General features: G+C 37.8%; 1 pseudogene; it reads right to left on the reverse strand.

Moving 5' to 3' along the window:
* Positions 1 to 11,119: 11,119 nt before the first annotated feature.
* On the reverse strand, positions 11,120 to 12,066 carry LOC118838257 (annotated as a pseudogene).
* Between the last annotated feature and the right edge of the window lie 12,102 nt (positions 12,067 to 24,168).

Raw genomic sequence — 24,168 nt, forward strand, 5'->3', positions numbered from 1 at the left:
GACCAATGGAATGAATCATGAAAAAGAAGAAACAAAAAAAGAGAAAAAAAAAGAAAAACCAAGGGAAAAAATGGAGAGCATACAGGGTGCCTCAATCTGCATTCTGACTCCATAGTTATTTCTTTGGATGTAGATAGCTCTCTCCATCATGAGTCCTTTGGAGTTGTCCTTGAACCTTGTATTGATGAGAAGAGCAAAGTCTATGAGGGTTAGTCATCACAGAATCCATATATCTGTGGTTGTGTATAATGTTCTCCTGCTTCTGCTCTGCTCACTCAGCATTACATCATGTAGGTTTTTCCAGGTTATTATGAAGTCCATATCTTCCCCATTTCTTAAAGCAAAATAGTATTCCATTTCCTTCATATGCCACAACTTGTTCAGGATTTCCCATTTGAGGGACATCCCCTTGATTTCCAATTCTTTGCCACTACAAAAAGAGCCTTAGTTGTAGTCCAAACTCCTTTGCCTTTTGGAATATCATAGTCCAATTTCTCCCGTCATTTTTTGTAGAACCTAAAAGATCCTGCATGATCCTGACTGTAGTTCCATAATATTTGAATTGTTTCTTTCTGGCTGCTTGCAGTATTTTCTCCTTGACCTGATGATTCTGGAATTTGGCTATAATATTTCTTGGACTTTTCAATTTGGGATCTCTTTCAGGCCTTGATCAGTGGTTTCTCTTGATGACTATTTTGCCCTCTGCTTCTAGGACCTCTGGGCAGTTATCTTTGATGATTTCTTGAAAGATACTGTCCAGGCTCTTTTTTCATCATGGCTTTCTGGTAGACCAACAATTCTTAGATTGTCTCTCTGTGTTGGTAACCAAAAATGGGCTCCTTAGCACTTAGTCAACAAGTGCCCTTGAATAGCTTGACTTTTTCTCCTGAACTAAATGAATGTTCTGAAGTTCAGGGTGCTGGTGTTTTCCCCTGAACTGACTGAATGCTGGATTAAAGTAAGCTTGTCGGCCCCTTCACCTTGCTTCCCTTGATTAAGCAGATCAAAAGAACCTGTCCTTTCCCAGTCAACCTCTTCACCTTGCTTAAGCAGATCGAAAGAACCTGTGCTTCCCCGGTGTGTCAGCTACACCCCCGCAGAAGCTGCTAGCCGGGTGGTTAAAAACAGCTTCTGTTGTAGCAGCCAGAGGCTGCTACAGCTGAAGCTGAAGCAGGAGCTGCTGGTAGCAGAGCTGACTTACATGTGGATTGAGAAGTGCTGAGCAAGGACTTGAGGCCAGTGGGTAACCTTTTTACCATAGAGGGGAAGCATGTATATGATTTTGCTTTATACCATCATGCTTCTTTGTGGCCTCCTGGTTACTCTTGTGAGGCGGACTTTTTGGGCCTGGAAGCTTTTGATCAAAATATCAAAATGGGGATGCTGGTTCATGCGTCTGTTACTTTGGAGTTTAAATACATGCTTTGATTCTTCTTCCTCCTATCTAGAGAATTCCTTATATCTGGCAGTTCCGAACCTTTCAGACATATGTATTATCCTCTTTGAAATTATAAACTCTGCCCTCATAATACTTTCTTTCTGGTAGACCAACAATTTTTTAGATTGTCTCTCTTGGATCTATTTTCCAGGTTAGTTGTTTTTCCAATTAGATATTCCATTTTTTCATTCTTTAGATTTTGTTTGACTGACTTTGACGCCTCATAGACTCATTAGCTTCTACTTGCTCAATTCTAATTTTTAGTGAATTGCTGTCTTCATTTTACTATTGTGCCTCCTATTCCATTTCATTTATTTTGCTTTTCAGGATGTCATTTTATCTAACTAGATTCTGAATCTCCTTAGTCATTTTGTCAATTTTATTCTTTAAAGATTTGTTTTCATTAGTGATTTTTTTTTCCATTTTTTCTTTAACCTCTCTAATTTGGTTTTTAAAATCCTCCTTGATCTTTTCTGGGAATGCTTTTTGGGCTTGAGACCAGTTCACATTACCTTTTGAGGTTTCAGATGTGGGTATAGCGCCCATGCTGTCCTCTTCCAAACTGGTATTTTGATTTTCCTTGTCTCCATAAAAAGAATCAATAGTCCTCGGTTTCCTGGAGTCCTTCTTCATGTTGTTTAACTTTTTCCTGGATTTAAAGTGGATTTCTTCTTCTAGGGTTCAGAGGGCTCTGTCCCAGGCTTCTTGTTCAGGGAATTGTGGGCATAGTTATTGGCTTTATGTGTTCTAGCCTCTGGTTTTGTGAGATGTGGGAGAGGGGGTGGTTTGGCTGCTGGAAGACTCCTCTTCTCTTAGTACTGTGATACAGCCATTTTCTGCACTGATGTCTGATGTCTGCCACTTCTTCTGGCTATGCAAAGGTAAGTCTGGGGTCTTGGTGTTGATAATTGCTGGGTCCACCCTCCTAAGGCTCAGGAACTACCACTGTTCTGCTGAGATGCAGTCTCCTGGGACTTCCTGCACTGGTCTCCTTCCACCACCATGATAAGGTCCCTCTCCCCAACTTCTCAAGCTAAAAGGCTACTGAAGCCCCACTTATGGCTCCTCTATTTCAGGGTTTCTCTCAAGGGAGTATTATCTAGGTGGGTGAGTGAGGGATGAGAGCCATTCTACATGGTCATCATGGCTTCCAGAAGTCCAAGAAGGCCATTTTCAAACCTTTAGACTGTGGGATGCAACCTTCAGGAGTAATTGCTCGCATGGCTGCAGGTGCTGTGCTGCTACCTGCTATAACCCTGATAAACACACTGACAGGCTCCCATGCTGGGCTGGGAGTCCTGGGGATCATCGCAAGCTTTGCACACCCAGTGTTCTCCCACCCTGGATCACGAAGCTATTTATTTTTACACTGTTCTATAAATGACTCTCCTAGATCTGCCCATTTCTGACTTCATCAATTTATAAAATTCTTTTGTAATCATCTATTTCTTAATTCGTAGAGGAGTAATAGCCCACCACATTCATATACAACAATTTATTCAGCCATTAATGAGTTGTTGGATATTCTCTTATTTTCCAGGGTTTTCGTACAACTACAGAAAGAGCTGCTATAATTTTTTTTAACAAAACAGACCTTTCTCTCTTTTCATGATCTTTTTTGAGGGACTAGGCCTAGCAGTGATATAACTGGTTCAAAGGGTACATAGGGCTTAGTAACTTCTTGTATAGAATTCCAAATTGCTTTCAAAAACTTGTGCATAGTCACAGATACAACAACAGAGCATCAAAATACCTGTCCCTGATTCTTAGCTGTTCCCCCCTCCAAATTTCTCCATTTTAAATATTGCATCTGCTTTTCACTCTGCAGGGAGCTACAAGTGTACGTTCTCAGAAAGAAATAAAGGGAACACCTCTGAAGGGCCAGCAAAGCTCCTTGACCGGTTTTAAAATGTAGCCACACCTCTACTTTAGCATGCTTTCTCAACTTTTGTTAATTTGTCCACTCATTGACATATAACAGCAAAATTAATATTTCAGTCACTGTGTCACTTTTCATTTATCCTCACATAATCCTATACTCTTCCTCCAAGCTATGCCTTTTATGCCCTCACATATTTAAGTTATCAATGCTTATAATATCAGTAAGGTGGCTTAACTGTTTTTAACTGTATTTCACTATTAACTAGAACTCTGCGATATTGCCTCTCCAGTACCTTTTCGGTAAGCAACATTTTTCCTGGAGGGAGATGACCATTCTAGGGCTCTACACTCCATGTTATACTTGAAGGGCTGTATGATAGAGGCATTCTTCCTTAGAGCTACTGACCAGGAAAAGAGGTGAAGGATCAAGCCCTTTATTTATGTTCACTCAGGTCACTTTAAGTCTGGTCTCTGGCTTGATTCTTCCTTTCACTGTAGAATTTACTCATTAGAAAGTGTTCCAGTACATAGATCATAGCATAATTTATTGCAGACCAAGAGTTTTTTTTAAGATTGTCCTCAGTATCTTGAAGTTTGGTATGCAAATTCTTTTTTAAAATTGACATTTTATAAATGATTATCTGACAGTTCATAGTCAACTTATGATACAGATTTGATGAGATGAATTATTACAAAGTTAGCATCCTGTTTAGCTGGTTTCTTGGCTCCTCACATATACTGAGGCTGGTGCTTCAAAACTAAGGGGATTGGGACTAATGGTCAATCCTGGAGTGCATTTGTAAACTTAGGAAAAAAGCCCTCAAGGCAGCTAGAGGGTGGTACTTAGAGTCAAGAAGACCTGTGTTCAAATTCTTACTCAGACACTTGTTAGCTAAGTGCCAGGGACTGTAAGTACAAACAGCAACAGAGTTCCACTCTCCTCCCTTTAGCTTCCAACTTTTTCTTCAATTAATCAGCAAAGCAAAGTCTATCTTAAAATCAGCAAGTTTCCAACTAAAGAATTAAAGTCAGCTGGTCAGCTGCCTCATCCAGAAGCCTTCTTTGTCTTCTCTTCCCAGTATTTTGTGACTTCTGTACTCAGCTTACTTTCCTGCCTCTTGTGCTATCTCTTTCTGTAGTTTCTTCTCAAAACATTTTCCTGGCTGCTTAACATTTTCTAATGTCTCTAATTAGGCCCTCCTGGGAGTCAGTGACTTCTTGCTTTATGACGTAAAGTGCAAAAAATCCATCTTTCTATAAGGTATGAATTGAACAATTATTATACAATTTTCCTGTAGGTCGCACATTTGATTTATAACTTTGTCAGTTATAAACTTTAAAATTCTAAAAAACAATTTACTCGAAAATGTCCAGGTAGAACATAACTATTGATACCTATCATTGCTCTGACTGCAAACCAGTGCTCTCAGTATATTCAACTGTTGAGCAGTTATCTGTCTCATGCTCTGAACTATTATTGGCTCTCTCAACATTTTATCTCAGAAATGGTGTTCCTTCACAAGTAGATGTTATCAATTTCCTTATACAAATGCTTTTTTCTTTCCCTTTCAGTAACTTGCTGGAAGAGCATGTTTAAAGCTGCAATCTTTGTTTCCCACAAGCAAAACACAAAGAGGGATTACAAAGTTTCTATGACTTGCCATCAATGGCTTGAGTCAGCAAATGTGATTCTCTAAAAAGCACCATCTGCTGAGTATGGAAAAGTTCCTGCAAAGTTGGTCAATACTGCTAGTCCTGGAAATATATTTTTTGTAGTTTTAATCCAAGGCACTGAATATATAAGAGACTTCCTTAATTTACCTCAGTAGGAAATGATTGCCATGAAAATGAAATGTCTTTTCTCCATAAAATATATGTAAGAATTCAGAGGACTTAAGACATATGAGATCTCTGCATCCTTGAAGAAAACTTGTATTTGGATGATATGATCAAATCCTGTAAAAATAAAGGCTATGTAGAACTTGGACAGCAAATAGTAGAGATAATAACAAAAGGTCCAGGAATTACATATCATTTGACAGGTCCCTAGATAAGAGATTATGTGAGCAAATGTGCTTTCTTGACACAAAGACAAGAAGTAAATATCTCTTGACCTAAACCTAAGAAATAAATGCAGAGACCTAAAAAGTGTTGGACTTGGATTCAGGAGAGATATGGTTTCAAATTCCATTTTCAATGCTCAGAATCTCTGTAATTATGGGCACTCAATCTGAATTTCTTCTCTATAGAGTAGGAATACTATCTAAAGCATTTGCCATACATTACTGTTCTGAGGATCAAATGAGATGAAGTATATACAATATTTTGAACATTTTAAAGAGATCTAAACATTACCTATCAATAACTCACATTTAGAAAGGACTTTTCAAAGCATGAGATATGGAAACTACACCTTTGGGAATCTAGGGTTGCAGTTAGGATTAGTTAATCATCAGTATGGCATCTTTATAGCCTGTTTCTGAAGAAATTCCCTCTTATCTCTCATCATCCTTCCATTAAGGTAATCTTAATAATGATAATTACAATAACAATGTTGGCAAAGGAAATAAGAAGAGAAAGTTATGATGATGATTTTGACATGTAGAAAATCAGAGTGAATAGATGTCCTTCATATTCTGGTACCAAAATAAGAAAAGATAAATGTGAACAAATCATAAGTACCACTACAAATCTTATAAGAAATCTTTGGTTGCAGATGACATTGACAACTGAAAGAGGCAAAGTATGATCAAGAAAGACCTATGAATCACTTTTACACTCATGACTTCTCTAATGAAAATACATAAAAATAAATAATTACATGACAGATAGGAAAATGTTTGGAATCTTTGTGGAAAACTGTTCACCATTCAAAACATACCACCAACAAAATATTATCCAAAGCAAATAATTTAAAAATGGCAATTTTTCAGGGAAACACTTCCAGCACATTAGGGTTCTTCCTAGCCTTAAACTCATTATCTTCTCTCCTCAATAGAACTAAAAATAGTTTACAAGTTTAAAAAAAGAAATAAAAGCAAAACATCTTACTTGTTCAATGTGCAATATCAACATACATATACAATAGCTCAATGTACATGGAAGACATCAAGTTATAATACCTTCATAGAAAACACATTGAAGAGCACCCTCATTTTGTGGCATATTTTTTCCAATGGCCAAAGAATATAATTTGGACTCCAATTAATGTAAATTGATTTGAAAAGTTTGAGCTCAAATTTAGAGGTCATGAAGGTACAATTTATGAAGGCAATAATTATATATTCCTTGGTGTCCATGAACAAAGACATCAAAGAGAAAGGTATGACTAAATATTTTAGAAGATTACTGGCACCCAAAAATCACAATTGAATGGGAAGAATATATATATAAAGGAGTTAATGTCTATGAAATATGAGACTGAGTATATACATTCTGAATTTTAAAATAGACCAAAACTGTTTTTGAAAGTATCACCACAAAAATCCATACAATTTTAGCAGACAGTGATGATCATTCTATTGCAGTTATGGTAAGATTAAGATTTCCATGCCAAGGAAGCAGAGCCAAAATGGCGGCTGGAAAGCAGGGTCTTGCGTGAGCTCCCCCGCCAAGGCCCTCCAAAAACCTATAAAAATGTCTCTGAATAAATTCTAGAACTGCAGAACCCACAAAATAGCAGAGGGAAGCAGGGCTCCAGCCCAGGACAGCCTGGATGGTTGCTAGGTGAGATCTATCATGCACACAGCTGGGAGCAGAGGGGAGTAGAGCCCAGTGTAGGCAGCAGCAGGACCAACCACACCAGGAGCCTGGCAGAACAGGCCCTAGTGCCCTGAATCAGTGAGCTGTGGCAGTTAGCAGACTTCTCAACCCACAAACACCAAAGAAAACAGAGAAGGTTAGTGGGAAAAGCTGCAGGGAGAGAAAGGAGTTAGCAGTTTGGCCACTGCTCCAGGGACAGCAGAGGTGGTGCAGCTGCAGAGCTACAGCTTCAGTTGCTTCTGGCCCCAGGCCCACCTGGAGGGAGAAATTAAGTGCTAGACTAGAGTGGGATTGCAAAGTCTGGTTTGCCCTGCCTGAATCTGGACGGCTATCCTGGTTGGTGGTTCTTTGGGGAGAAGGAGTGCTGGTGTGTCAGAGCTTGCTGTATAGAAGTAGCTCTGAAAACAGTAGCTCAGTCCCTCAAGGTTGGGACAAAGTACTCTCTACTCTACAAGCAGTCATAGCCCAAAAAAAGTTCAGATGAACAGGCAGTGAAAACGCACTCAGATTCAGTCTCAGACTTTGAAATCTTTCTTTGGTGACAAAGAAGACCAAAACATACAGACAGAAGAAGTCAACAAGGTCAAAGTGCCTACATCAAAAGCCTCCAAGAAAAACCTGAACTGGTCTCAGGCCATGGAAGAGCCCAAAAAGGATTTGGAAAAGCAAGTTAGAGAAGTACAGGAAAAATTGGGAAGAGAAATGAGAATGATGTGAGAAAACCATGAAAAACAAGTCAATGACTTGCTAAACAGAGGGCATAGGCTGAGTTGAATATGAAGGGATGGTATCTAAAAAAATCAAATTAAGGGATGAGAGAGGAATATATTGAGAGAGGAAGAAAGGGAGAGATAGAGTGGAGTAAATTATCTCGCATAAAAGTGGCGAGAAAAAGCAGTTCTGTAACAAGGGAAGAGGGGGCAGGTGAGGGGAAATGAATGAATCTTGGTCTCATTGGATTTGACCTGAAGAGGGAATAACATACACACTCAATTGGGTATCTTACCCCACAGGAAAGAAGGAGGAAGAAGATAAAAAGGGGGGATTATACAAGGGAGGACAGATGGGGGAGAAAGTAATCAAAAACGAACACTTTCGAAAAGGGACAGGGTCAAGGGAGAAAATTCGATAAAGGGGGATAGGTTAGGAAGGAGCAAAATATAGTTAGTCTTTCATTACATGAGTATTGTGGAAGGGTTTTACATTATGATATGCATGTGGCCTATGTTGAATTGCTTGCCTTTTTAGGGAGGGTGTGTGGTGAGGGAAGAGGGGAGAGAATTTGGAACTCAAAGTTTTAAAACCAGATGTTCAAAAACAAACAAAAAATAAGTTTTTGCAGGCAACTAGGAAATAAGATACACAGGCAATGGAGCATAGAAGTTTATCTTGCCCTACAAGAAAGGAAGGGAAAAGGGGATGGGAGGGGGTGGGGTGACAAAAGGGAATGCTGACTGGGGAATGGGGCAACCAGAAAATATGCCATCTTGGAGTGGGTGGGAGGGTAGAAATAGGGAGAAAATTTGTAATTCAAACTCTAATGAAAACCAATGCTGAAAACTAAATACGTCAAATAAACAAATAAATAAGTAAATAGATGAATAAATAAATAGATATATTGATCAATTAATTAATAAAAAGAAGATATCAGAATTCAAAAAAAAACAAAAAAAAAAGATTTCCATGCCAAAAAAGGAGTACGAAAACTGATAGACATTCTTAAAGCATATAATAAACAGGTAAAAAACCTACAGAAATAATCTTCACAGAGGCGAAGATCACTTCACCAAGTAATAAATAGCAAAGATAAGAATGGATACATCCCATTAGATTTGTTGAACTATTTTAACCGAAAATGGGGCACCTCCAAATAGAACCTACGAAAGACCTAATTCAATAACTTTCTAATGAGGGAACCAAAAGATCTTCCATGTAAAATATAAACATAAAAACATAAATTCATGCAATGATATTCCCACAAAAAAAACAACTGCTGAATAAATAACTTAGTCATGCATTTGTTTATGGAAAGAGAAGTAAATCCAGGGCCACAACATTATTATCAGATATTACATGAGAGTTTTCCTCAAATATAAATGCAAATTATGAAAGAAAAGTGTGAAATCTGTGAAATACATCACTGCAGGATTTAAAAGTTTAGCTCTTATAGAATGCCTCACAAGACATGATCTGGTGGCTAGAATTATACATGAGAGGCCCAATACATTTCATGGACTGAAAAATGACAAATCCTTATCCTACAAATAAAAATTTTAAACTATTAAGGGGAATGTAACAAATGAACTATTCCAGAACTGAACAGTCACAACTGCCTAGACATGGTTTGGAACCAAAAATATTTTTGACGTTACTCTATTAAATCCACATGAACTTCAAATTGCAAGGAACAAAAGTATTAAAAATATAAATGCCTCACAGATAAAATTAGAAATATATCAGAACAGAAAGAGGTGTACAACATCCTGGTTGTTCTGTCTGCTACTGGAATTGTACTGGGGATATTTTTAACAATCCTGCAGAAATGGGGATCACATCCTTTGACTTAACTACCAAAAGCAATCATTACAGCCACCAGAACTTGAGTATGTAGAGGATTGTACATTAAAATATAGTGAGATGACGACTTGTCTCAGTACCATTTTTATTTGATCCCCATTGCAAAAGATGAAAGGAAAATTAATATACAAATAAATAACTGAAATTTATATAGAGTTTTAATGTTTGTCAAACATTTTTCTTATATTTTATCACTTGATTCTCTTGACAACCTTTTGAAGTAGTATTATTATTCCTCTTTTGTTAATAAAGAAATTTAAGTAGTGAAAAGTAAAGTTTGCCAATGTCAATTACTAAATATCTGAGTTCAAATTTGAGCTATCTCAGCACTCTTTCAACTATACCATGCTCCTTTCCATCAACTAAAATCTTTAAGTCTAAACTGGTCCTTAAGTAATGTTCAGCTCTTCAAAAATAGATTCTTCTTCTTACTACCTATGTCACTCTGACAAGTACTTAACCTCTCTGTAAAATGCAGTGTTGGACTACATGGAACCTAAGTCCCTTCCAGTTCTAAAACTATGGCCCTGTGTTTTACAAGAGTTATCTCCCAACTTTTTGTTCTTGAATGACTACAATACAAATATTTTGAGCATGCATCTCCAAAACATTTATTACTTGATTACATGTACTAGCTTATTGATATAATATTAATATCATTTCTATTTGAGTAGGCTCTCCCACAGAGACTATAGATATTTTTACCATATCTTTAAGAGCCAAATGAAATGTTGCAGAAAGGGCAGTATCACCAGAACTTCATGGGTTCAGTCACAACTGATTTCTAACAGGACTTCTTCCTAATGGAGGTAGGGAAAATTGTGGGTTCAACTTTGATCTATGAAGATCTACAAGGAATTTATGGATGATACATAGAGAAGTAAGGTTCTTTTAGAGATATTTCAATTATTCTTTTGTAAAGAAATATAAAGAGAACTTTATAAAGAAGCCTTGGTAGTAAAAATTTAAACTATATTCTGAAGAAACTGTTACCTGTGATAGCAGAAGAAAATAATGAGAAAAAAAGTCATTCACTTCCTGGGAAGTTTAATTTTTCTCTATCTCTTAATTGGACAGATCAAAGAATACAAATAAGCTATTTACATTTCCTAACAACCTACCTTCATGTACCCCCTTCCTGAATTATTGACCAGTAACAATGGGCAGAGAATGAAAGGTTTACCACAATTGAGAAAGCTGAAGCCCACCAAGGTTAAGGGACCAAAGGTCACAGAGAAAGAACATCCAGGATTTATACCCTGATCAGCTTGCTCTAAAATCAGCACTTTCTACTATTTCATGAAACCAAAAGAATTAAGTCATGGTGGTAGAATGCTGGGCAATAGAGAATAAAGAGAAAAGAATTTCAGTAAAGATTTCTTCCTGAGATAATTTTGATTAACCAAGAAAAGAAAAGGAAACTTTGACCCTTGAATTCAACTCACATTATGAAAATCCTGCTCATGTTCTGGAAAGTATTTTTCTTTTCAATATTTTCCTCAAGGCAGCTTGAACATCTTTATTCCTCAGACTATAAATAAGGGGGTTTAGCATGGGCCCCACATTTGTGTAAAAGACCGAAGATACTTTGTCCTGGTCCATGGAGTCTGATGAAGATGGCTTGAGATACATGAATGAAGCTGAGCCAAAGAAAAGAGCAACAGCAACTATGTGGGAGCTGCAGGTGCTGACCTGCCTTTGGACCTGCCTTCAGTGGAGCTCATATTCAGGATACTGGACAGGATGAGAGCATAGGAGGTGAAGATGGTGACACTTGGCACTATGAGATTAATGCCCACAACAATGAAAACCACCAGCTCATTGACATAGGTGCTGGTACAGGAGAGCTGGAGGAGGGGAAGAACATCACACATGTAGTGGTTTATGATATTGGCATCACAGAAGGACAATCTCAACATGCATCCAGTGTGGGCCATGGCACCAACAAACCCCATTACATATACCCCACCCAATAGCCATGAACACACCTGATTGGACATAGTAACATTATACAGCAATGGATGACAGATGGCAACATAACGATCATAAGCCATTATTGTGAACATATAGATTTCAGAAATAACAAAAAAGGAGTAGAAATAGAGCTGAGCCATACACCCTGAATAAGAGATGATGTTTTTGGTTAGGACAAAATTCATCAACATTTTGGGAGTAAAGACAGAGGAGTAGCAGAGATCGTTGAAAGATAAGCCGAAGAGGAAATAATACATAGGAGTGTGAAGCTGAGAATTCATTCTGATTAAAATGATCAATCCCATGTTTCCCACTATAGTGATCACATAAGTCCCCATAAACAGGAGTAACAGGGGTAGCTGGAGCTCTGGTTGATCTGTTAAGCCGGCAAGGATGAATTCAGTCACTGAAGAGGTATTTTCCAAAGACATTCTCCTTTTGAAGAATCTATGAGAAGATGGAAAAAGTTATACTAGAAGCAAAATAAGTTCAACAAACCTCTTCCCCAGTTATGAAAATGAAGCAATTCTAGAAGTGTCTGGAAAACATCATCATGATACCATGCAGGTTCTGTTCTTATCTTCCCCAAGATATCCAGGAATTTTGGTTGGGCTGAGTAACTGTCTCCATGAGCTGGATGATTGTAGAAAACTTCCTGAGTTCCCCTGTAGAACAACAGCTGATATTCCTAAGACTCCAAAGTAAAAAGAAATAAGGAAAATAAGAGTATTTTCCCCCATCCCCCACAATATACCCTATGCTGGGCTCCTCAAAGAGTTCTGAAAATGCCTATAGTAAAAGTGTTATTATTAACATTATATTAATTAATAACAATATTACCAATAAGGTTATTAGTAATAAAAATAATCATTGAGAGCATTGACATAGAACTTGTTATGTGTCAAGCACTACCTTAAATCTTTTACAAGTATTAAATCATTTGATCCTCATAACAACCCTGGAAAGTGGGTGTTATTCCTATTCCATTTATACTTCAGGAAACTGAGGCAAAAAGAGACTAAGTGGCATTGCCCAAGGTCACATAGCTTGTTAGTGCCTGAAGCTGGGTTTGAACTCAGGTCTTTCTGACTTAAAGCCCAAATGCCTTCAGACTGAATCCAGAGTCCCTTTTTCAGAGTATAGAGTCCTATGGAGGTGAGGGACTAACATTGTCAAGGTCCACATTATCTTTGCATGTTCTCTTCCCCATTCTTCCCTAGATCAAACCAAAACACCTATATATGAGTCAGTGGCTAAGTTTAGGGACATAGTTTAAAGAATCCTCAAATCTCCTGCTTGGTAAAGCAGGGAGGACAGAATAAAAAGAAAAAATCAAAAATGAATATCTTACACATTCACCCTTCTCCTGCCTAGACACTTCAGTGATGGATTTTACCGGTTTTGAGCCCCTGGGGTGTGAAGGAGAAATAATTCTGATAAGGGTGAGCAGAGATTCTCCCTCTTCTTCTCTCTTTTCTCCTGAAGCAATCAGAGCATAAACCTCAGCTTTTTGACTCAATTAAGAGATGCTTTGAGCTATAACGATCACAAATTTTGACTATGACTTCACCTGGGGAGTGCTCCAGATTTAGGGGAGGAAATAGAGCCTAGAGGTGTCACCATAATCAATAGGTGATAGGAAACTGAAGGTTTTATTCTGGATATGATCTTCATGTGGACTATATTGGAAACACAGGGAGGATTGAGCATGTTTTCTCCCTGGAATCAGACTCTTCAGGGAGTACTCATTACAACGTCCATGTTTACACACTGTAATATAGAAGCTAATTTTTTTCTCCTAAGGGATTCAATCTTCTACTCAGCCTTTAAATTCACACATGGGACTTCACCCATTTTCTTCTAACTTTCATTCTGAGAATTTCTCTCTTGAACAACATTTTATGCAGCCACCATCTCTAGGACTTTTCTACATGATTCAGAGAATAAAGGCAAAGTATGAGATCAGAGGGTTACAGTCCCAAACTGAGCTCTCAGGAAGATACATCTTTGTTGTCCTGTCAACATGGAATCAAAGTAGTTCAACAGAGTTATCCTATTGGTATCCAGAGGAAAATATCCTCCTTACCATGTATAATAATAAAGCCAGGGATATTAAGGTTTTAAAGAAGTTAGATCCTCTACCCTCACACACCATTTTGCTACATGAGAGCTTATGTTAACCTACACACACACATATACGCACACAAATTTTTATTTTGTACTTACTTCTATAGGTATATATTGGTCTATCCACCTCCAACTCCAATAAAATATAAATTCCTTCAGGCTGATTCTTATTTTGATTTTTGAATAAAGGAATGCATAAATGAAGGAAGGAGTTAAAATATCAGATGCCAGTCAATTTTGCTTTTTGGTAAGAGCAGCATGGCAATAATCCACATACTGTGATATGACCTCTTCTACTATGCACCCCATCATGGTTCCTAGGGAAAAAAAACCTTTAAAACCACTTATTTAAATAAAAATAAAAATCCTGAAAAATCGAACAAGAAGTTACCAAAAATGGAAATAAAAAAGAAGAAACTTCACTGAATAAAGAGCTTTTGTAGGAAGAAAATAAAGAGATCAACCAATATTTAATTTAACTTTTTCTGAGGTGTAAACTTTATTTATTTATTTATTTATTATTTATTTACTATTTATTTACAACAGTCAGTTCCACATAATTTTGAGTTCCTGATTTTCTTCCCCCCTCACCCCCTCCCCAAGATGGCATGGAATCTGATGTATCATCTACATGTAACTTCACATTGAACTAAAATACATAATAGTCAAGTTGTAAAGAAGAATTATGACCAATGGAATGAATCATGAAAAAGAAGAAACAAAAAAAGAGAAAAAAAAAGAAAAACCAAGTGAAAAAATGGAGAGCATACAGGGTGCCTCAATCTGCATTCTGACTCCATAGTTATTTCTTTGGATGTAAATAGCTCTCTCCATCATGAGTCCTTTGCAGTTGTCTTTGAACCTTGTATTGCTGAGAAGAGCAAAGTCTATCAGAGTTAGTCATCACAGAATCCATATATCTGTGGTCGTGTATAATGTTCTCCTGCTTCTGCTCTGCTCACTCAGCATTACATCATGTAGGTTTTTCCAGGTTATTATGAATTCCGTATCTTCCCCATTTCTTAAAGCAAAATAGTATTCCATTTCCTTCATATGCCACAACTTGTTCAGGATTTCCTAATTGAGGGACATCCCCTTTATTTCCAATTCTTTGCTACTACAAAAAGAGCCTTAGTTGTAGTCCAAGCTCCTTTGCCTTTTGGAATACCATAGTCCAATTTCTCCCATCATTTTTTTAGAAGCTAAAAGTTCCTGCATGATCCTGACTGTAGTTCCATAATATTTGAATTGTTTCTTTCTGGCTGCTTGCAGTATTTTTTCCTTGACCTGATGATTCTGGAATTTGGCTATAATATTTCTTTCAGGGCTTGATCAGTGGATTCTTTTGATGACTATTTTGTCCTCTGGTTCTAGGACCTCTGGACAGTTATCTTTGATGATTTCTTGAAAGATACTGTCCAGGCTCTTTTTTCATCATGGCTTTCTGGTAGATCAATAATTCTTAGATTGTCTCTCCTGGATCTATTTTCTGGGTTAGTTGTTTTTCCAATTAGATATTCCATTTTTTCATTCTTTAGATTTTGTTTGACTGACTTTGATGCCTCATAGAGTCATTACCTTCTACTTCCTCAATTCTAATTTTTAATGAATTGTTGTCTTCATTTTGCTTCTGGGACTCCTATTCCATTTGGATTATTTTGCTTTTCAGGACGTCATTTTAGCTAACTAGATTTCGAATCTCCTTAGTCATTTTGTCAATTTTATTCTTTAAAGATTTGTTTTCATTAGTGAATTTTTTTCCATTTTTTTCTTTAACCTCTCTAATTTGGTTTTTAAAATCCTCCTTGACCTCTTCCAGGAATGCTTTTTGGGCTTGAGACCAGTTCACATTCCCTTTTGAGGTTTCAGATGTGGGTATAGCGTCCATGCTGTCCTCTTCCAAACTGGTATTTTGATTTTCCTTGTCTCCATAAAAAGAATCAATAGTCCTCGGTTTCCTGGAGTTCTTCTTCATGTTGTTTAACTTTTTCCTGGCTTTAAAGTGGATTTCTTCTTCTAGGGTTCAGGGTGCTCTGTCCCAGGCTTCTTGTTCTGGGAATTGTGGGCACAGTTATTGGCTTTATGTGTTCTAGCCTCTGGTTTTGTGAGATGTGGGAGAGTGGGTGGTTTGGCTGCTGGAAGACTCCTCTTCTCTTAGTACTGTGGTACAGCCATTTTCTGCACTGATATCTGATGTCTGCCACTTCCCCTGGCTATGCAAAGGCAAACCTGGGGTCCTGTTGTTGATAATTGCTGGCTTCACCCTCCTAAGGCTCAGGAACTACCACTGTTCTGCTGAGGTGCAGTCTCCTCGGACTCCTTTCTTCCTGCACTGGTCTCCTTCCACCACCATAATAAGGGCACTCTCCCTAACTTCTCAAGCTAAAAGGCTACTGAAGCCCCACTTCTGGCTCTTGCATTTCAAAGTTTCTCCCAAAGGAGTATTTTCTGGATTAGGGAGGGTGGGAGGGATGAGAGCCATTTTAGCTGCCCATTATGACTCCTGGAAGTTCAAGAAGGCACGTTTCAAACCTTTGGATTCCTGGCTGGAATAGTTGTTCTTGCAGCCTCAGGTGCTGTGATGCTTCTTCCTGTAGATCTGACAGACTCCCATCCTGGGCTGGTAGGCCTGGGGATCACCACCAGTTTTGCGTGCCCAGTGTCCTCCCAGTCTGGATCGCTGGCTGATTCCCACAGCTACTTCAGCTTTGGTGTGGTCTGGTGCAGCTTCATGTGCTGGGGGCTCTCCCAGTCTACAGATCCATCCTGTCAACCCTGAGAACTCTCCTGGATTGGAAATTTGCCACACTCCTCTAGCCTTATTTCATAGGAATTCCCTTTAAGCTTTCTTTTTGACAGCAAAGTGGACCACCATGCCCTGCAATTTCCCACTTATATATCTCTTTATGCTGTCCTATTACTTAAAAGCCCTTCCTGCCATCTTCATTCCCATCCTACCTCTGACACTAATTTGCCAAACTTTACAAGCATACCTCAGCTGCCTCAGCACCTCAGGCCTCCTTATCCTGGAGTATCCATTGCCTTCTTCAATCTTCTCCCTCTGAAACAACCTTCAACCATGCTGGCCCCCTTTTTCCCACTTGTGAGTCCCTCTTGTGGCCTCCATTTTGAGGAAGAGCCCAGGCCAACCAATCTTCATGCCCCTCCTACCTCTGCTTCAAATTTTCTAGATTCAACATCATGCCTATCCTTTCTCCCACTTTCTGTTCCCCTCCCCCATGCTTTTTCAGCTTTCCTTTTGTATATTGCCTTTTCCCATTATATTGTAAGCTCCTTGGGAGCAAAGAATCTTTCTTCTTTTTAGCATTTGTAACACTAATGCTAAACACAATGTAAGTGCTTAGCACATAGTAAGTACTTAATAAATGCTTGTTGCATGTTAGTACTTCTTGTATTGAATTCCTACCCATTCTCCTTAAAAACTGCTTTTTAAAAAACCTCAAAAAATAATTCCCTTAGTACATATACACATAGCCCTACCAAACAAATTCCCATTTTAGTCATGTCCAAAACTCAAAATCTCTCTCTGTATTTTAAATTAAGCACTACTCTATTAGAAGCTGAGTAGAATGTTTCATCTTCATTCTTTTGGACCCATGGTTTATCATTACATTGGTCAAAGTTCTAAAGTCTTTCAAAGTTTTCTTTCTCTGTGGTACTGTTATCATTGTACAAATTGATCTCCTAATTCTGTTCATTCCTTTCTGTATCAGTTCATAAAGGTCCTCCCAGATTCCTCTGAAGGTATCCATTTCATTATTTCTTATGGAACAATAATATTCTGTTATGTTCATGGACAATGCCATTAGGAAACAACTAGGATATAGAGCTGGAAAAAAAATAACATTTCATCAGACAGTAAAAGGCCTTGTACGAAAAACTAAGGACCCAGAGGTTGACGTTTTTCCTTTCGGGCTCTCACTCCCTGAGAGTGGCATGTGACTCTGGGCAAGCCATTGTAACTGCCCCCAGATTTGCTAACCCAGATGTTGGTTTGTATTTGGTCTGTTTATAATGTATGTTTGTAATTTGTTTGTATTTGCTCTGAAGTTCAGGTTGCTGGCTTTTCCTCCTGAACTAAGTGAATGATATTTGTATGTTTAATTAAAGTGAGATTGTTAACCCCTTAAAGTTAATTTCCTTAGTAAAGCAGATCAAAAGAACCTGTGCTGGCAGCTCTTATTGCTTATACCCTACAACAGCTGCTAGCCGAATTGTTGCTACAAAATGGCATAGTCAAGCAGGATCTGCAGATTAAAAGTAAAGTATGGAGATTTGGTGTACTGAGATGGTAGTTAAATGTTTCCCAGTTATTGAGCTGCTCTTTGTACTTGTGGTGGCTATGGTTCTGTAGATCCCCAGAGGCCTGAAGGAAAACAGGGCAAGTAGCAGTGACGGGAATGGTTTCCCAGGACCCCAGAGCAGGGGCCCTGGGAGATAACCTCTCCTTGCTTTTCCCTACCCCACTAGCACTCCAGAGGATACAGGCTGGAGCAAAGGTTGTAGGAGGAGAACAAGACAAGGCTTGGGGGTGTGGATGGCCAGGACAAGGGTTTGAGTGGACTCCAGACTGTGCCAAAAGGGTGAATGCCTTCAGATTGTGTTGTATGTGGAGTTTTGAAACAGGAGCAGAGAACTGCTTTGGTACAGACTTGAGAGAAAAATCAGAGAATGTCCTTCATGCAGATTTGGTGGGATCAGCTGGTGAGGAGAAGGAAGAAGTAGAGAGTGGCTGCTGACATATTGACCCAGATGGAGTAGAAGACTGCTTGCATGAGACCTTTGGAAAGGTGAGAGCAGTGAGCTGCCTTTGAGCCAACTTTGGTGAGGTGAGTGCAAAGGTGGAGAACTGTCTACATCAAGATTCAGGCAGAAGCCAGGAGAGGCCAGCAGGAGCTGGATGACCAGAAACCCAGGAGCTTGGAATTCAGTGCTGGGGCAAGATGGAAACTTTGCAGTAAGGCATTGAGTTTGTTTTTTTGCTGCCTTCCCCTGGGACTGTTTGAGACCCAGGAGGGAGAGGGGGAGTTGTCTATGGTGGGGGGAAGTACCTTGGACCCTCAGTGACCCCACCTTATTGGATTTGTTACCCAGCTGCCCCTTAGGACTTGGAAGCAGGGGCTGGAACAGTGTGGGGAGAATACATAACCAAGCCACCCTTCACCTTGGAATCAGAGGCTGGAACAATGTGGGGAGAACAGACCTCCAACAGAACTTTATTTGGACTTTTCCTTTGAGTTGGGGATTTGGGTGCCAAGAGGAAACTTGCAATGGCAGTGTGGAAAGAACAGACCCCCAAGAGAACTTTACTTGGACTTTTTTGTTTGTTTTGGGACTTCACTAAATAAAGCATGCCAGTTCCTGAGGGTACTGGGTGGAAGCCTGCAACGGCACCCTCAAAAAGGACTTTACTTGGACATTCTGTATTTACTAAAGAAGACTGTTACCTTACAAACTTTACTTGGTGTCATGAGTCAGTCATTCATTAGACTTAGATATAAGGATCTTGACCATAGAGGGCATCTTGATACATAAAGATTTATCCAGAAGTAAAGAAACAAGTAACTGCTGTCTAGGAAACGTACTACTGCTTGAAGATAAGTTGTGGTGCATGAATATGATGGAATATTATTATTTAGAATGACAAATGAGATAAATACAGAGAAATATAGAAAGATCTACATGAACTAGTACAGAATGAAGTAAGATAAGCCAAGAAAATATGTAAAAATGACTTTAAAATGTAAATGGAAAGAACAACTACAAAAATCAAAATAAAAATTGGGAAATTATAAAGAACAAGCAATGCTCTGAAAGAAGAGACACCAAAAGACATCTCTATCCTGTCCTTTTGTAGAGGCAGAAAGTATACACTAGTTCTTTACACATATTTTGAGATATTTTTGATGTATAATGCTGGGTGCTATATTGGATAGTTCTCTAGAAGAAGGAGGAAAAGAAGAAATACTGCAGAAAGTATATACAAAGCAAAATTCATCAATAATAGTTTATTTTTCACTTTTTTCATCAAATTGAGTTTTTTTCCACAAAACCAAGTCCTGCTTTTATTTGTCATTCAATGGGTTTTTTTAACTTTCATTTTTTTAACCTCTCCTTTGATTTTTCAGTATCTCTACTTTGGGATTTCTATTTCTACTTAAGTATTTTAATTTGTTCTTTTTTCTATTTTTAGTTGCATAGCAAATTCACTGATCTGCTCTTTCTCTCCTTTACTGATGTATTTAGATATATAAATTTTCCCCTAAGTACCACTTTGGCTGCATCCCACAAATTTTGACATGTTATCTTAATGTCAATATCTTTAATAAAATTAGTGATTCTTTCTGTGATTTTTTCTTTCACCAATTCATTCTTTAGTAATGCTAAAGATAATTTTATTTCTAATCAATTTAAATCTGTCTCAAATTACTAAACATTATTTTATAGCATTATGATCTGAAAAGAATACATTTAATTTTTCTGCTTTTCTGCACTTGTTTCTGAAGTTCTTATGCCCTAATATATGATCAATTTTTTTGAAGGGGCCATGTGTGGCTGAGAAAAAGGTAAACTCCTTTCTGTTTCTATTCAATATTCTCCAGAGGTCTATCATGTCTAAGTTTTCTAAAATTCTATTCATCCCTAACTTCCTTGTTGTTGGGGTTTTTGGTCAGATTTATCTAAGTCTAAAAGGAGTAAATAGAGGTCCTCACTAGTACAGTTTTATTGTCTATTCTTCCTGTAGCTGACTTGGGTTTTCCTTCAAGAATTTGATACTAATGCATTGTCCATGACACCTTTTAGTAAAATGTGGTTTCTCTATCTTTTTAAACTAGGTCTATTTTTGCTTTTTCTTCACCTCAGATCATGATTGCTACCCTTGACTTTTTTACTTCTATTGAAAGATAATAGATTCCACTCCAGTCCCTTATTTTAACTCTTGTCTTTCTTTTTCAAGAGAGTTTCTTGTAGACAACATATTTTGGATTCTGGTTTCTAATCCATTTTTCTATCCACTTGTCTTTTATGGATGAGTTCATTCCACTTACATGCACAGTTATGATTACTAACTCTGTGTCTCCCTCTATCCTATTCTTGTCTTTTATCTTTCTGGTTTTTTTTTTTTTTACCCTATGCCCTCCACAAAAGTCTATTTTGCTTCTGACTACTGGCTCCCTTAATTTACTCTGCCTCTTATCACTCTCCTCCTTTCTCTTAGATTTTTCCCCTCCCATTCCCCAATGAATTTCTATACCCAATTGTGTGTGTAAACAAAGAAATGTGTGTGTGTGTGGATATGTATTTATACGTATATCTGTACATGAATCTGTGCGTGTATTCTGTTGTCTTTGAACAAGTTCCAAGATACTGAGCTTCAAGCGTTGTCCACCCACCACCCATTTACTCCTCTATTTTAAAAATTATTCCTTGTATTTCTTTTTTCATGAGATAATTTTCCCTATTCTTCTACTCCCTTCCCCTTTCCCGCAGTGCATCTTTCTCATCCTTCCATTTTTCTTTTGAGATAATCTCAATATAATAGATGTACATTCATGTACTCTAAGTAGACTCCATCAAGCTGTCCTAATAATGGTAACATTCTTCATGATTAGATGGATCATTTTCCCATATAGGATTATAAACAGTTTAACCTTATGATTTCTTATTCATATTTACTTTCAATATTCATCTTGAGTCTTGTGTTTGAGCATCAAATTATCAATTTAGCTCATCAAGAATGCTTGAAGGTCCTCTATATCTTTAAATATTTATTTTGCCTCCATAGGATTATACTCAATTTTACTGGGTAGGTTACTCTTGATTGTAAGTATAGCTTCCTTGCCTTTCAAAATACCATGTTCCAAGCCCTCTACTCCTTCATATTAGTAACAGCTAAATGTTCTGTGATCCTGACTATGGCTCCACAGTATTAGAGTTACTTCTTTCAGGCTTTTTGCAATATTTCTCCTTGACCAGAGATTGCTGGAATTTGGCTATAAGATTCCTGGGAGTTTTCATTTTTTGATTCTTTCAGGGTGTGATTAGTAGATACTTTCTATTTTTACTTTGCCCCCTGTTTCTAGAATTCTGGGCAGCATTCCTTTATAATTTCTTGAAATATGATATCTAGACTTTTTTTATTATAGCTTTCAGGTAGTCCAGTAATTTGCAAATCATCTCTCTTCAGTCTTCCATGTCAGTTGTTTTTCTGTGAAATATTTCACATTTTCTTCTAGTTTTTTTTTCATTCTTTTGACATTGTTTTATTGTTTCTCAATGTCTCATGGAATCTTTAGCTTCCATCTGACCAATTCTAATTTTTAAGGAGTTATTTTCTTCAGTGATGATTTGCACCTATTTTAGCATTTGGCCATTTCCATCAATTCTGATTTTTAAAGAACTGTTTTCCTTAACATATTTGTCCCTCTTTTACTAAGCTTCTAATTCTCTTTTCACAGGTTTCTTGCATCACTTTCATTTCTTTTCCCAATTTTTCTCTACCACTTTGATTTTAAAATGACTTTTAAATTTTTTTTATCTCTTTCTTTGGCCTTCTAGTAATTCTTCTCAGATTTGTATTCAATCTGCATTTTTCTTTAAGGCTTTACTTGTAGATACTTTGCCTGTCACCATTGTAGCTTTTTGTAGTCAAGTTCTTTTTTGTCTTTACTCATTGTTTCATACTCTTTCTTGACTTTGGACTTTAGGTTAGAGTTAGGCTTCACTCATTTGAGGGTGTGTGGGTGAAGTCTAGTCTGGTCTTTAATGAGGTTCTGCTGTCTTTAAAGCTCAATGGGCACCTTTAGATATACGGTGCCTCCAAAGTCATGTGATACATAAAGAGGTTTACTCTCTGTCTTCCTGGTCTGTGATGTGGTGCTTACACAAGCAGAACACTTGCTCCTTCATGACCACAATTGCTTCTTTCTGTCCTGAAACTGCAACCCACAACTAGGTAACAGGTGCCAGAGCAGCCAAATAGTGCCTCATCTTGTGACCCAGGCTAGCACAAGGGTCCCTTGGAATCTTTTCCTAACCGCTTCTTTAGTTCCTTTACCATCCCTGTGTGCTGGGCACTCCTGGTGCCATTACCACTGATGCTGCCTCTAAGACCCACAGTTGGTGGCACTTCTATTGCACCACACTCCCAGCCAGCCCCCTCACCAGTGTCTAGAGTCTTCTTGTTCTGTCTTCCTAAGAAGCCTTGGGCTGAAGAAATAATTCCCTGTGACTTTTTCTTGGTTTTCCTTCTCAGAATTTAGTTTGTCATTTTTAAGTTGTATAGAAGGCTGTGTTTGGAGAGCTTGACAAAAATATTCACCATTCCACCATCTTGAAAACTTTTTTTTTAAATGGAACTCCTTTATAGTAGGAACTGTCTTAATTTTTTGTTGTTTTTATAATCCCAGAATTAGTATAGTTTTTAGGACTTTCTAGAAATGATTTTTCATTCATTCTTCCCTGTTGATAGGCATAAATTTTATCCTGATTCTACTCTATTACTTCAGTTTGAAAATACAACTGGATATGATTTATACAGTGTTCATAGGCTACTTTTTAAAAATTTTTTGATAATTTTTAATTTTTTTTCTTTTTTTTAAATTTTTTTAGATTTTTTTATTTTTAGTTTGTAACACTCAGTTCCACAAGTTTTTGAGTTCTAAATTTTCTTCCCCTCCCTCCCCTAGCCCCTCCCCCTAAGACGGCATGGAATCTGATATATCTTCTACATATAGCTTTGCCTTAGACTTATTTACACAGTAGTCAAGTAGTAAAGAAGAATTATGAGCAATGGAATGAATCATGAGAAAGAGGAAACAAAACCAAAAAAGAAGAGAAAAAAGAGAATAAATACTTTGCCTCAATCTGCATTCAGACTCCCTAATTCTTTCCCTGGATGTAGATAGCTCTTTCTGTCATGAGTCCTTTGAAGGTATTTTTGAACCTTGTATTGCTGAGAAGAGCCAAGTCTATCAAAGGTAGTCATCAAAGAAGCAATATATCTGTGGTTGTGTACAATGTTCTCCTGGTTCTGCTCTCCTCATTCAGCATCATATCATGTAGGTCTTTCCAAGTTATTATGAAGTCCATCTGCTCCCCATTTCTTATAGCACAATAGTATTCCATTACATTCATATACCACAGCTTGTTTAGTCATTCCCCAATTGATGGGCATCCCCTTGATTTCCAGTTCTTCACTACCACAAAAAGCTGCTATAAATATTTTTGTACACACGAGTCCCTTTCCCACTTCTGTGATCTCTTTGGGATACAGCCCTAGAAGTGGTATTGCTGGGTCAAAGGGTGTGCACGTTTTTATAGCCCCTTGGGCATAGTTCCAAATTGCTCTCCAGAATGGCTGGATTCATTCACAACTCCACCAACAA

The sequence above is a fragment of the Trichosurus vulpecula genome, chromosome 2, assembly GCF_011100635.1.
Source record: "Trichosurus vulpecula isolate mTriVul1 chromosome 2, mTriVul1.pri, whole genome shotgun sequence".
Lineage (NCBI taxonomy): Eukaryota > Metazoa > Chordata > Mammalia > Diprotodontia > Phalangeridae > Trichosurus > Trichosurus vulpecula.